The sequence below is a fragment of the Salmo salar genome, chromosome ssa13, assembly GCF_905237065.1.
Source record: "Salmo salar chromosome ssa13, Ssal_v3.1, whole genome shotgun sequence".
In the NCBI taxonomy this organism is placed as follows: domain Eukaryota; kingdom Metazoa; phylum Chordata; class Actinopteri; order Salmoniformes; family Salmonidae; genus Salmo; species Salmo salar.
In genome coordinates, this window is record NC_059454.1 from 99306640 (window position 1) to 99320749 (window position 14110).

The window sequence follows — 14110 nt, forward strand, 5'->3', positions numbered from 1 at the left end:
ATTCATCACTTCAGAGAATGCATTTTAACTGCTCCAGAGTCCAATGGCAGCAAGCTTTACACCACTCCAGCCGATGCTTGGCATTGCGCATGGTGATCTTAGGCTTGTGTGCGGCTGCTTGGCCATGGAAACCCATTTCATGAAGCTCCCGACAAACAGTTATTGTGCTGAAGTTGCTTCCAGAGGCAGTTTGGAACTCGGCAGGGAGTATTGCAACCGACACACGCTTCAGCACTCGGCAGTCCTGTTCTGTGAGCTTGTGTGGCCTACCACTTCACGGCTGAGCGGTTGTCGCTCCTAGACGTTTCCACTTCACAACAACAGCACTTACAGTTGACCGAGGCAGCTCTAGCAGGGCAGATATTTGACAAACTGACATGAGCTCTTCAGTAAGGCCATTCTACTGCCAGTAATTGTCTATGGAGATTGCATGGCTGTGTGCTGAATTGAATACACCTGTCAGCAAAGGGTGTGGCTGAAATATCTGAATCCACTCATTTGAAAGGTTGTCCACATACTTTTGTGTTATATATATATATATAGTGTAGTTATGACTGGACTGGAACAAATGGAATGGTATTTTACACATGGAAACCATGTTTTCTGATGTGTTTGAAACCATTCCATTACTTCCATTCCAACCATTACTGTGAGACCGCCACCACTGGATTCCAGTGTTCAGGTCACCACATACTCAATCATTCAAGAGACACAAACATCAGTAAGAGAGAGATGCCAGTCAGCTACTCAATATATCAATCAACATGGCTTCATCTGTGCAATCAACCGAAAATGCTGACAAAACCGGCTCAGCACCTGATTCTGCGTCCGCGATCACGCGCGTGTTGATTTTGTTTATCCCCACGTTCATGACATGTAAGTTAAAATACCAAAACCAACTGTGAACCAAATATACTGAACAAAAATATAAACGCAATATGAAACAGTTTCAATGATTTTACTGTTACAGTTCATATAAGGAAATCAGTCAATTGAAATAAATTCATTAGGCCCTAATCTATGGGTTTCACATGACTTAGCAGGAGTGCAGCCTTGGGTGGGCCTTGGAGGGCATAGGACCATCCACTGGGGAGTCAGGCCCAGCCAATCAGAAGTAGTTTTTTCCCACAAAAGGGCTTTATTACAGACAGAAATATTCCTTGTTTCATTAGCTGTCCGAATTGCTGGTCTCAGACGATCCTGCAGGTGAAGAAGCCGGATGTGGAGGTCCTGGATTGCTGTGGTAACATGTGGTCTGCGGTTATAAGGCCGGTTGGACGTACTGCCAAATTCTCTAAAACGATGTTGGAGGCGGCTTATGGTAGAGAAATTAACATTAAATTATATGGCAAAAGCTCTGGTGGACATTCCTGCAGTCAGGATTTCAATTGCACCCTCCCTCAAAACTTTAGACATCTTTAGACATTGTCTTGTGTGACAAAACTGCACATTTTAGAGTTGCCTTTTATTGTCCCCAGCACAAGGTACACCTGTGTAATGATCATGCTGTTTAATCAGCTTCTTGAAATGCCACACCTGTCAGGTAGATGGATTATCTTGACAAAGGAGAAATGCTCACTAACAGGGATGTAAACAGATTTGTGCACAACATTTTTGAGAAATAAGCTTTTTGTGCGTATGAAACATGGGACCAACACTACATGTTGTGTTTACATTTTTGTTCAGTATATATTACTTTGGGGACAGGTCGAAACACACATGAAACATTCATGAGCATTTAGCTAGCTTGCTATTGCTAGCTAATTTGTCCTGGAAAATAAACATTGTTTTGTTGTTTTACCTGAAATGCATATGGTCCTTTTTTTACGTTGCTGGATCTTTGTATAATTTTGACCCATGTTGAGTCATACAAAATCCTGTGTTCTCCACTCTGACAATTAATCCACAGATAAAAAGGGGAAACCTAGTACATTCTTCTTCTTCTTCTGATTTTATATGGCAGTTGGCAACCAACTATAAGGAGCATTACCACCATGAAATGGACTGGAGTGTGGCCCTCGTTCATCTTCAATCACCCACGTGGGTATATGCTCCTAAAAACCAATGAGGAGATGGTAGAGGCGGGACTTGCAGCGCGCCAAACATGTAAAATAGAACCAAGTTCTATTTTAGCACCTGGCTAGGCAGAAGCCCGTTGACGGGCATCAGCAGTTTCGACGAAATGATTGAATAGTATATACAGTATGTGTACATTTATTTTGCAACGCTTGCACACGCAACGCGGGCGGTGTGGTAAGCATGTAAGTGACTTAGTGAAAAAACCTTTATCACAATCCATGACTTAATGGCCCATACCAAAAAGTGAAAATGAAGATACATGAGTGTGTTGCCTTTGAGAAGACAGACGTCATAAGGTTGTACAGGGCAGGTGTCTTGAAGGCTCAGTGTTTCAATGTTTTAAACTACAGTAGCTTTTTAACTGTATTTCAGGCATGAGACTCGAGATATCTGGCACTCTATTCCCTACATAGTGCACTACCTTTGAAGTAAAGCACTATATAGCAAATAGGGTGCCACTTGGGAGACACACAGCCACATTGAGAACCCATGAACTTCACAGTCATTTTATTCTTGTTGGGGACTGTCTTGTACAGTATACCATACCAACCATACTGGCTAAAGAATGAAGCCCAATAAGTAATGATGCATCACTTAAAAAACTGCAGCTTGTAAAAGATAGCAGGACATAACTCATTATATAGTATGAACTCTAGCAGGTCCATCTTTACAGTCCGCAACTTCACAACACGTTGGGAGAAAGTGTTTGTCTTGCAGTAAATAACAAACCTGGGTTCAAATACTATTTGAAATATTCCAAATACTTTAAGCATTTGCTTTAGCCTGCCTGGAGTGCTAGATGGGTGGGGTTCTGAAGTTTTGGGACATTACTATTGGTTCCATTGTACCAGGCAAGCTCAATCAAACACAGCTACCTGTACTTCAAATAGTATTTGAACCCAGGTCTGGAAAAGAAGCAGTGCAGTACTGTGGTGCCAGGGAAGAAGGAATGAGTGAAGCAAATGCACTCCATAATTAAATATGTATTAGACATTTTTCGGAGAAGCTGGTTATAGTGGAGAGAATTGCATCCCAAATGGCACACTAATCCCTACATAGTGCACTACTTTTGATCATAATTTTAAAGGGCCCTGGTCAAAAGTAGTGAACTATATAGGGAATAGTAATTTGGGACGTACCTAGAGGCTACAACATCATTAAGAGAGAGAGACTTCTGCAAATGATGAATGTGTGTCACTTTAACACATCAATTATGTAGAGGTTATTTGTATGATGTCAGATTAGTTGAGAAGAGAGATGGGATGAGGCACGATTAAGAGGTCTTGAGGTCGAGCTTCACAAACAAATAAATATCCATCTGTTGGTATTGATTAACTGAGCTCTCTTCGTGGCAGAGGCAGTTTGGCCCATACCTTATGCGTTCCAAATGGCACCCTATTCCCCAGGGTCAAGGGTCAAAATTAGGGACAGAATACATTTCACGACTTCCGCCGAAGTCGGCTCCCCTCCTTGTTCGGCGGTCGACGTCACCTGTCTTGTAGCCATCGCCGCTCCATTTTTCATTGTTCCATGTGTTTTGTCTTGTTTCCCCGCACACCTGGTTTACATTCCCTAATCACACTACATATATATTCCCTCTGTTCCCCCCCATGTCTTTGTGTGGAATTGTTTTGGTACGTGTTTTGTGTGACGCGCCAGGCTGGTTTTTCCCCGGGTACCGTGTTTAACCCGAAGTATGTTTAATTGTTAAACATTTTGCATCATTGTGACTTGTCGCGCTTTTCACTTTTGCCATTGGCTGGAGGTTTTTAGACGCAGTTGCGTCCGTCTGTTGTTGCTTCTGCCAAATAAAGTGTGCGCCTGATCACAACTCTCTGCTCTACTGCACCTGACTTCTATACCAGTAGCGCACAACCTGACAATACAGGTGTAGGATCTCACCTAATTTCAGTTTGTGACAAAACAAGCGTAGAGAATCATTGTACCATCTAAACCGCTGTTAAATATCTTTTCAATAATATATATATATATTTTTTCAGCTGTTTGATGCTGGTGTACCGAAAGTAAAGGACTGAAAAACCAAACGGGACACATAGAAATTGCGCACATAGAACATATCTACCGTTTCTTAGACTTGCTTTCAATGAGAATGACAGATCTATAACTCACATTTCTATGTGAATTTGGTCAGATCACCCCAAAAAAATTACATATTGCAGCTTTAATTATAATCTACATAATAATTCACATTTCCTGTTGGTGCAGGATTATTTTACTGCTGTAGCAAACTGGTCCAAATTAAGAACCTACATCTGTAGGGAATAGGGTGCCACTTGAGAAGGAGACCTAATCCCCATGGCAGAGTTCGAGTCTCAGAGAGACATTATTTGTGCTAGTGTCAAACTTCAGAACTCTCCGTTTGATCAATCTTTCAGAGTTTTTTTGTTTTTTTTGAGGGGGGCGGTAGATCAGCAAATAGATTGTGGCTTCCATCAATGTAATTGTCTGCATAATTTACAATCCCCCATACATCCTTCAGGTACCCTCAACCCCTCTCATATATCTCTGAAGACCATCCACTTTTGATTTCTATTTGCCATATATTTGTAACTGTGCTGTACCGCAAAAGTTCTGAACCTATATACTTTTTCGGACACAGTATATTTTACATTAGTTATCTTGTCATTATTAGTCCCATCCAGTTTTTCTATTTGCCATATATTTTTCAACAGTGCTGTGATGTTTAACAACATTTCTGAACCTTTCTATTCTCAGTTTCTACAGATTGTAAATTAAAGATTAAACATTTTTGCTAAGAGTGTTATTATATTATTCTTCACATCACAATCTGCAGAGCTGGGATGGTTGTATCCCCCATATATAGTATATAACAATGTATTGGTTGCAAGAATTTTGTAAAAATAATTTAAATTCAGAAACTCAAGGTTAGGTGTATCAGTTCATAAACCATGTGCCATGGAATCGGTACATCAAAAATCTTTTCCCAACTATTTTGCAATCTTTTCGGCACAGCTGTCCATTTTTTGTTCCTTAAATGAAACTTCTATACTTTTCTTATTTATCACATTTCTTTTTTTTTTTTTTTACCAATTTTGGTCTTTACTGTTCTATACTTTTTTCCCCCTTCCACTTACCTCTTCCATTTTTGTGATAATGCTGCAGTTAGTTGGTTGTAATTTTGGGTAGAGCAGACATTTCCATATCTTTTTGTTAGCAGCATGTGTGACATAACTCCACCAGTCCTATTTATGATATCATTTACAAAGAATATACCGTTTTTAATCAAATAGTATATTTGAGTTTAACCATAATATATATGTGGTATTATTTGTTTTGTCTTTTCTGGTGGATTAAAAGGAAATTGCAACCAACTTTCTATGGCTTGTTTTAAAAATAGCGACATTATAATAAAATAACCCAAAATGAGAGGTTGTAATCTGAATAAAGGGAAAAAGGCCATTCTTGAACATGGGGTGAGACATTTTTACTAATCTGCTAGAGAACCAGTTTGGATTTATGTATAACGTTTGTATGACTGATGCCTTTAGAAAGAGGTCTATTGCTTTAATATTTAATCATTTCTGTACTATTCATTATATAAATAGGCCCGTTTAATTCTGTCTGGCTTTCAGTCCCAAATAAAATTGAATATGTTTTGCTCATATCTTTAAAAAAGCAATTCACTAGGTGTAGGCAAGGCCGTAAGTAAATAGGTAAACTGGGATATGACTAATGAGTTAATAAGGGTGATTTTCCCACAAATATTTTCCTTTCCATGGTAGCAAGATCTTATCTATTTTTGCTAACTTTCTATTAAAATATATTGCAGTGAGATCATTTCTTTCTTTCGGGATATGAATACTGACTATATACACTTCACCGTCAGACCATTTTATTGGTAAACTACACGGTAATATATCTATATTCTCTATGAGGCTGTGGAGATATTCTAATTGTGGATTTAAAAGAAAACAAATTATCAGCGTACAATGACACCTTTTCGCAGTTGCAAGATCTAAACACAGATTACTTGATAATTAAAAGCAGTATCATTGTTACAGACAGGTACTTCCAAACCCAGAATGCGTACCAAGTGGCACACTAGTGTGGTGTCAGGAAAACAACATCTCCTTCAATGTCAGTAAGACCATGGAGCTGAACGTTGACTATAGGAGAAAGAGGGGAGAGCACGCCCCCATCCATATCAACGGGGCTGTTCTGGAGCAGGTCGAGAACTTCAAGTTCCTTGGCGTCCACAACACTAAGGAATTAACATAGTCCAAACACACCCGCACAGTCGTGAAGACGGCGTGGCAGCGACCTATTCCCCTTAGGAGGCTGAAAAGACTGGGCGATGGCCCTCACATCCTCAAAAACTTTTACATCTGCTCCATCGAGAGTATCTCGACTGACTGCATCACAGCTTGTTATGAAAATGCACTGCCCTTGACCAACAGGCTTTGAGACAACTTCTACCCATACCCATAAGACTGCTAAATAGTAAACTATCTTTCACTGATACTACGCACACTGACTAGACTATATATACACAATGCATTCGGAAAGTATTCAGACCCCTACACCTTTGTTACGTTACAGCCTTATTCTAAAACTGATTAAACCGTTTTGTTTTTCTCATCAATCTACACACAATACCCCATAATAACAAAGCAAAAATACGTTTAGAAATCTTTACTAATTTATTAAGAATAAAAACCTGAAATATCACATTTACATAAGTATTCAGACCCTTTACTTGCTGAAGCACCTTTGGCAGCGATTACAGCCTTGAGCCTTCTTGGGTATGATGCTACAAGCTTGGCACACCTGTATTTGTGGAGTTTTTCCCATTCTTCTTTGCAGATCCTCTCAAGCTCTGTTAGATTGGACGGGGAGCGTCCGGGCTCTGGCTGAGCCACTCAAGGACATTCAGAGACTTGTCCTGAAGCCACCCCTTCGTTGTCTTGGCTGTGTGCTTAGGGTCGTTGTCTTGTTGGAAGGTGAACCTTCACTCTGGCCTGAAGTCCCGAGTGCTCTGGAGAAAGTTTTCTTCAAGGATCTCTCTATATTTTACTCCGTTCATCTTTCCCTAAATCCTGACTAGTCTTCCAGTCCCGGCCGCTGAAAAATATCCCCACAGCATGATGCCGCCACCACCATGCTTCACCGTAGGGATGGTATTGGCCAGGTGATGAGCGGTGCCTGGTTTCCTCCAGACGTGATACTTGGCATTCAGGCCAAAGAGTTCAATCTTGAGAATCTTGTTTCTCATGGTCTAAGAATCCTTTAGGTGCCTATTGGAAAACTCCAAGCGGGCTGTCATGTGCCTTTTACTGAGGAGTGGCTTCCGTCTGGCCACTCTTCCATAAAGGCCTGATTGGTAGGGTGCTGCAGAGATGGTGTCCTTCTGGAAGGTTCTCCGATCTCCACATAGGAACTCTGGAGCTCTGTCAGAGTGACCATCGGGTTCTTGGTCACCTCCCTGACCAAGGCCATTCTCCCACAAATGCTCAGTTTGGCCAGGCAGCCAGCTCTAGGAAGTGTCTTGGTGGTTCCAAACTTCTTGCATTTAAGAACGATGGAGGCCACTGTGTTCTTGGGGACCTTCAATGCTGTAGACATTTTTAAGTATCCTTGTGCCTCGACACAATCCTGTCTCGGAGCTCTACGGACAATTCTTTCTACCTCATGGCTTCGTTTTTGCTCTGACATGCACTGTCAACTGTGGGGCCTTCGGTAGACAAATGTGTATTTCTCCAAATCATGTTTAATCAATTGAATTTATCCCAGGTGGACTCCAATCAAGTTGGGGAAACATCTCAAGGATGATCAATGAAAACAGGATGCACCGGAGCTCAATTTCAACTCTCATAGCAAGGGGTCTGATAACTTATGCATATAAGGTATCTGTTTTTACTTTTTAATAAATTAGCAAAAATTTCTAAAGTCTTGTTTTCGCTTTGTCGTTATGGGGTATTGTGTGTAAATTGATGAGGAAAAAATGTATTTAATCAATTTTAAGATAAGGCTGTAACGTAACAAAATGTGGAAAAAGTGAAGTGGTCTGAATACTTTCCGAATGCACTGTACACCATATACACACTCACACTATATTGACACTTTCACACAAAACCCACACACATATGCACACACACACACACACGCACACACTTTTACACTGATCATTTGATGCTGCTACTCTGTTCTTTATTTTACTCTTATTATAATCTATCCTGATGCCTGGTCATTTTACCCTGCCTTCATGTACATATCTACCTCAAATACCTCGTACCTCTGCACATTGATGTGGTACTCCTTATATATTGCTCCATTCTTGGGCATTTTATTTTATTCCTTTTGTGTAAGCAAGCATTTCACGGTAAAGTCTACACCAGTTGTACTCGGCGCATGTGACAAATAAAATTTGATTTGATCTATACTTTATATATAGTGTACTACTTTTGACCAAGGCCCATTTGAGACGTAACACTTACATAAACCATGCTGGTGAAATTCTGCCTCGGTACAGTGATGCTAAAGGAAAAAGAAAAATAGATGGGCACACAGTAAAGTACAGCCACTCTATATTATCTACACAAAATCATTTGTCTAAATGGCCGTCTGAAAACTGCCATTTTACGTACGTCTGCTGTTGACCAGCGGAAATGCAGAGATCTTATTTAAAGGGGCCACCATGAAAGCCATAGCTCTTCCTAAGGTTGGGTAGTGAATGCCTTGTGTCTCTCAACAATCGGTCTCATATAATCTCACTATATTTGATGGAGAATAAACTGGAGTACTCAGGGGGACAACCTGAAAACAGCATAACTTAATTGTATAGCACGTTACTGTCGTTTGCTGCAACTTTAAATCAGATTACCAATGATGGCAGAAAAATAATCTTATCTAGATACAGGCCGTTTAAATTATTTCAACATGTCATACTCATATTGCTGTGATCGTAAACACTTGCTCTAAGACACTACATATACATAACCTACAATCAATTGTGCAAAAAAAAGCAGAAAACAGCAGCTATCCAGCTACAGTACATGGCACGGAATACACCTTGTGCTTGGTTCAGTGAACCATAAAAATGTAATAGGTCTACATGTAATCATTGACAAACTTAAAGTCATTAAGCATGATGAAGGAGAAGCATGTTGAAATGTTCTGACTGATATTATGAGTGTGATATTATCACTGTACTTTCAGCGGAAAACTGATCACATGTTATATTGATTATAATAAACCGTCTGGTTCGAACCCTGATTGGCTGACAGCCGTGGTACATCAGACATTATAATCTGGGTTGGTCGAGCCCTGAATGATGTAAGATGGAGCTGGAGAGGATGGCTGCCGTTACAAGGCCACAGGGCCAGACTGATTACCAGGACGTGTACTCCGAGAATGCACTGCCAACTGGCAAGTGTCTTCACTGACATTTTCAACCTCTCCCTATCTGCGTCTGTAATACCAAAATGTTTCAAGCAGACCACCATAGTCCCTGTGCCCAAGAACACTAAGGTAACCTGCCTAAATTAATACCGACCCTTGGCACTCACGTCTGTAGCCATGAAGTGCTCTGAAAGGCTGGTCATGGCTCACATCAACACCATTATCCAGAAACCCACTCCAATTTGCATACCGCCCAAACAGATCCACAGATAATGCAATCTCTATTGCACTCCACACTGCCCTTTCCCACCTGGACAAAAGGAACACCTATGTGAGAATGCTATTCATTGACTACAGCTCAGCATTCAACACCATAGTGCCCTCAAAGCTCATCACTAAGCTAAGGACCCTGGGACTAAACACCTCCATCTGCAACTGGATCCTGGACTTCCTGACGGGCCGCCCCAGATGGTAAGGGTAGGTAACAACACATCCGCCACGCTGATCCTTAACACGGGGGCCCCTCAGGGGTGCGTGCTCAGTCCCCTCCTGTCCTCCCTGTTCACTCATGACTACACGGCCAGGCATGACTCCAACACCATCATTAAGTTTGCCGATTACACAACAGTGGTAGGCCTGAACACCAACAATGACGAGACAGCTTATAGGGAGGAGGCCAGAGACCTGGCTATGTGGTGCTCGGACAACAACCTCTCCCTCAACGTGATCAAGACAAAGGAGATGATTGTGGACTACAGGAAAAGGAGGACCGAGCACGCCCCCATTCTCATCGACGGGGCTGTAGTGGAGCTATAGAGCTGTAGTGCTTCCTTGGTGTCCACATCACCAACAAACTCACATGGTCCAAGCACACCAAGACAGTCGTGAAGAGGGTACGTCAAAACCTATTCCCCTCAGGAGACTGAAAAGATTTGTCATGGGTCCTCAGATCCTCAAAAGGTTCTTCAGCTGCACCATCGAGAGTATCCTGACTGGTTGCATCACTGCCTGGTATGGCAACTGCTTAGCCTCCGACCGCAAGGCGCTACAGAGGGTAGTGCGTACGGCCCAGTACATCACTGGGGCCAAGCTTCCTGCCATCCAGGACCGCTTTGCCATGTCAGAGGAAGGCCCTAAAAATGACACTTGCCAGCTGGTCAAACTAGCCACCCTAGTCATAGACTGTTCTCTCTGCTACCGCATGGTAAGTGGTACCGGAGCGCCAAGTCTAGGTCCAAGGGGCTTCTAAACAGCTTCTACCCCCAAGCCATAATACTACTGAACATCTAATCAAACGGCTACCCAGACTACTTGCATTGCCCCCCCCCTTTTACGCTGCCGCTACTCTGTTATTATCTATGCATAAGTCACTTTAATAACTCTACCCACATGTATATATTACCTCAATTACCTTGACTAACCTGTTCCCCCGCACATTGACTCCGTACCGGCACCCCCTGTATATAGCCTCGCTATTGTTATTTTACTGCTTCTCTTTAGTTATTTGTTACTTTATTTCTTCTTATTTTGGGGTATTTTTCTTAAAACTGCATTGTTGGTTAGCTTCTTGGTGACAGGGGACAGTATTCAGAAATTCAGATGAATAATGTGCCCAAATTAAACTGCCTGCTACTCGGGTCCAGAAGGTAGGATATGCATATTATTAGTAGATTTGGATAGAAAACACACTGAAGTTTCTAAAACTGTTTCAATGATGTCTGTGAGTATAACAGAACTCATATGGCAGGCAAAAACCTGAGAAAGAATCCAACCAGGAAGTGGCTTGTAGTTTTTCTATTTAATCCCTATTCAAACTACAGTGTCTGTGGGGTCATTTTGCACTTCCTAAGGCTTCCACTAGATGTCAACAGTCTTTAGAACCTTGTTTTATGCTTCTACTGTTACTGGGCAGAGAATAGGAGCTGACTCAAGCCTGGGACCAACGAGTTGTTTACTGCGCGGGTACACAGGCGCGCCCTTCCTTCTTTTTCCTCTGTAATGAATACGCTATTGTCCAGTTGGAATATTATCGAAGATTTATGTTAAAAAGACCCTAAGGATTGATTGTAAACATCGTTTGACATGTTTCTACGAACGGTAATGGAACTATTTGACTTTTTGTCTCTGGTTTTGCGCTCGCGCATTATGCCTTTGGATTAGTGATCTGAACGCGCGAACAAAACGGAGGTATTTGGACATAAATATGGAGTTTATCGAACAAAACAAACATTTCTTGTGGAAGTGGGAGTCCTGGGAGTGCATTCCGACGAAGATCAGCAAAGGTAAGTGAAGATTTATAATACTAATTCTGAGTTTTGTTGACTCCAGAACTTGGCGGGTAACTGTATAGCTTGCTTTGATGGTTGAGCTCTGTACTCAGAATATTGAAAAATGTGCTATCGCCGTAAAGCTATTTTAAAATCTGACACAGCGGTTGCATTAAGGAGAAGTGTATCTATAATTCTTTCAATAACTGTTGTATATCTTGTCAACGTTTATAATGACTATTTTTTGTAAATTTATGTGCTAATTCACCGGAAGTTTTGGAGGGAATACATTTTCTGAACATCATGCGCCAATGTAAAATGGGGTTTATGGATATAAATATGAACTTTATCGAACAAAACATACATGTATTGTGTAACATTGAGTCCTGGGAGTGTCATCTGATGAAGATCATCAAAGGTTAGTGATTCATTTTAGCTGTATTTCTGGTTTTTGTGATGCCTCTCCTTGCTTGGAAAATGGCTGTGTGGTTTTTCTTGTTTAGGCGCTGTCCTAACATAATCTAATGTTATGCTTTCGCCGTAAAGCCTTTTTGAAATTGGAAACTGTGGTTGGATTAAGGAGAATCTTATCTTTAAAATGGTGTACAATACTTGTATGTTTGAGAAATTTGAATTATAAGACTTTTGTTGTTTTGAATTTGCTGCCCTGCTATTTCACTGGCTATTTCACTGGCTGTTGATAGTGTCCCACATGTCCAAGAGAGTTTAAGGGCTTGGAAGTAAGCATTTCACTAATGTCTACACCTGTTGTTTTCGATGCATGTGACAAATAAAATTAGATTTGACTTGATTTGATTGGCTAACAGCCGTGGTATATCACGGGTATGACAAAACATGTATTTTTACTGCTCTAATTACGTTGGTAACCAGTTTAAAATAGCAATAAGGCACCTCTGGGGTTTGTGATATATGGCCAATACACCACGGCTAAGGGCTGTGTCCAGGCACTCCGTGTTGTGTAATGGATAAGAACAGCCCTTAGCCGTGGTGTACTGGCCATATACCATACCTCGGTCCTTATCGCTTAAGAATACTACGGGTATGGCCCATTTTATTTTTACTGTTGTAATTATGTTGGTAACCAGTTTATAATAGCAATAAGGCACCTCTGGGGTTTGTGATATATGGCCAATATACCACGGCTAAGGGCTGTATCCAGGCCCTCCGTGTTGCGTCATACATAAGAACAGCCCTTACCGTGGTATATTGGCCATATACCACGCCCCCACGCCCCCTCGAGCCTTATTGCTTTATAATAAAACGGGTTGTTTGCTATATTGATTAGTACACAGACGGTAAGAAAGTTGGTTCTCGTTCTGCAAAGTGAACATAATGACATGGAACGGGTACCAATACAAACAAACAGCCTGACTGACTGATAGTCCTATTGGCCAGAGCAAAATGCTTTTCTATTTTATTTCACAAAACTATCCTCAATATACCTCTGTGAATTTACAGTATGTAACCCACAATATTTATGGCTGAACAGTGGAGGTTTCTGAGGGGAGAACAACTCGTAATAATGCCTGGAACGGAGCAAATGGAACGGCATCAAACACCTGGAAACCATGTGTTTGATGCATTTGATGCCATTCCACTAATACCGCTCCAGTCATTACCACGAGCCCGTTCTCCCCAATTAAGGTGCCACCAACCTCTTGTGTGGCTGACATAATCTCAACTCAGTTGGTTACAGTTATCAACCCACTTCCAGAATGCACTGGAGCAGGTCACATTGACCCTCATATATTTGCATCCAGTAAATATTACAGTTGACAGTTAAGAATTGGAGTGAAATATGAGCCAATGGTTCCACAATATAAACAGGCATTTTGATTAATGTAAACTACAGAGGGAATGGAATGGTTTTGGATACCTGAAATAAATCTTGGCAATCCATTTCTTTCATTCATTTCCACATACAGGCAGCAAAGTTGCTACAAACAGCTTGTGGCTGTCTGCTCCTTGGAGGGTGAACAGCCTATGTTTTTCAATGTGATCACTGCAGCCATATTGATTGTACAGGCTTGCCTCATGAAAAGCCTTGGACCAAAGCTTTGTTGCGACTGTGTGTACATACAGTTTGGCTGTGCTTGTACATATACTGTATTTGTGTGTTTGGATAGATGTATGGGCAGAGTGTATGTGGAAGAATGGTATTGTGGTTTTCCTCAACAATAGGTGTATAGGTTATGTGTAGAGAATTCAATATTTATCCATTTTCACAACAAAGCCATATGTATTTGTTTGTGTGCGTACTTGTTGTTTGAGTGTCTGTGTATGTATGCGTGTGAGTTTGTGAGCATGCACATGCATACATGTTTGAATGTAACTGACAGAGCAGATACAGGGGGTGGCATTTG

At 41.3% G+C, this 14110-nt stretch overlaps 1 protein-coding gene across 2 annotated transcripts in view; it reads right to left on the minus strand.

The window, feature by feature from the left end:
- cntnap3 (contactin associated protein family member 3) overlaps positions 1–14110 on the minus strand; it is a 186863-nt gene that overhangs the window by 82348 nt on the left and 90405 nt on the right. The gene's annotated exons all lie outside the window — the stretch shown is intronic.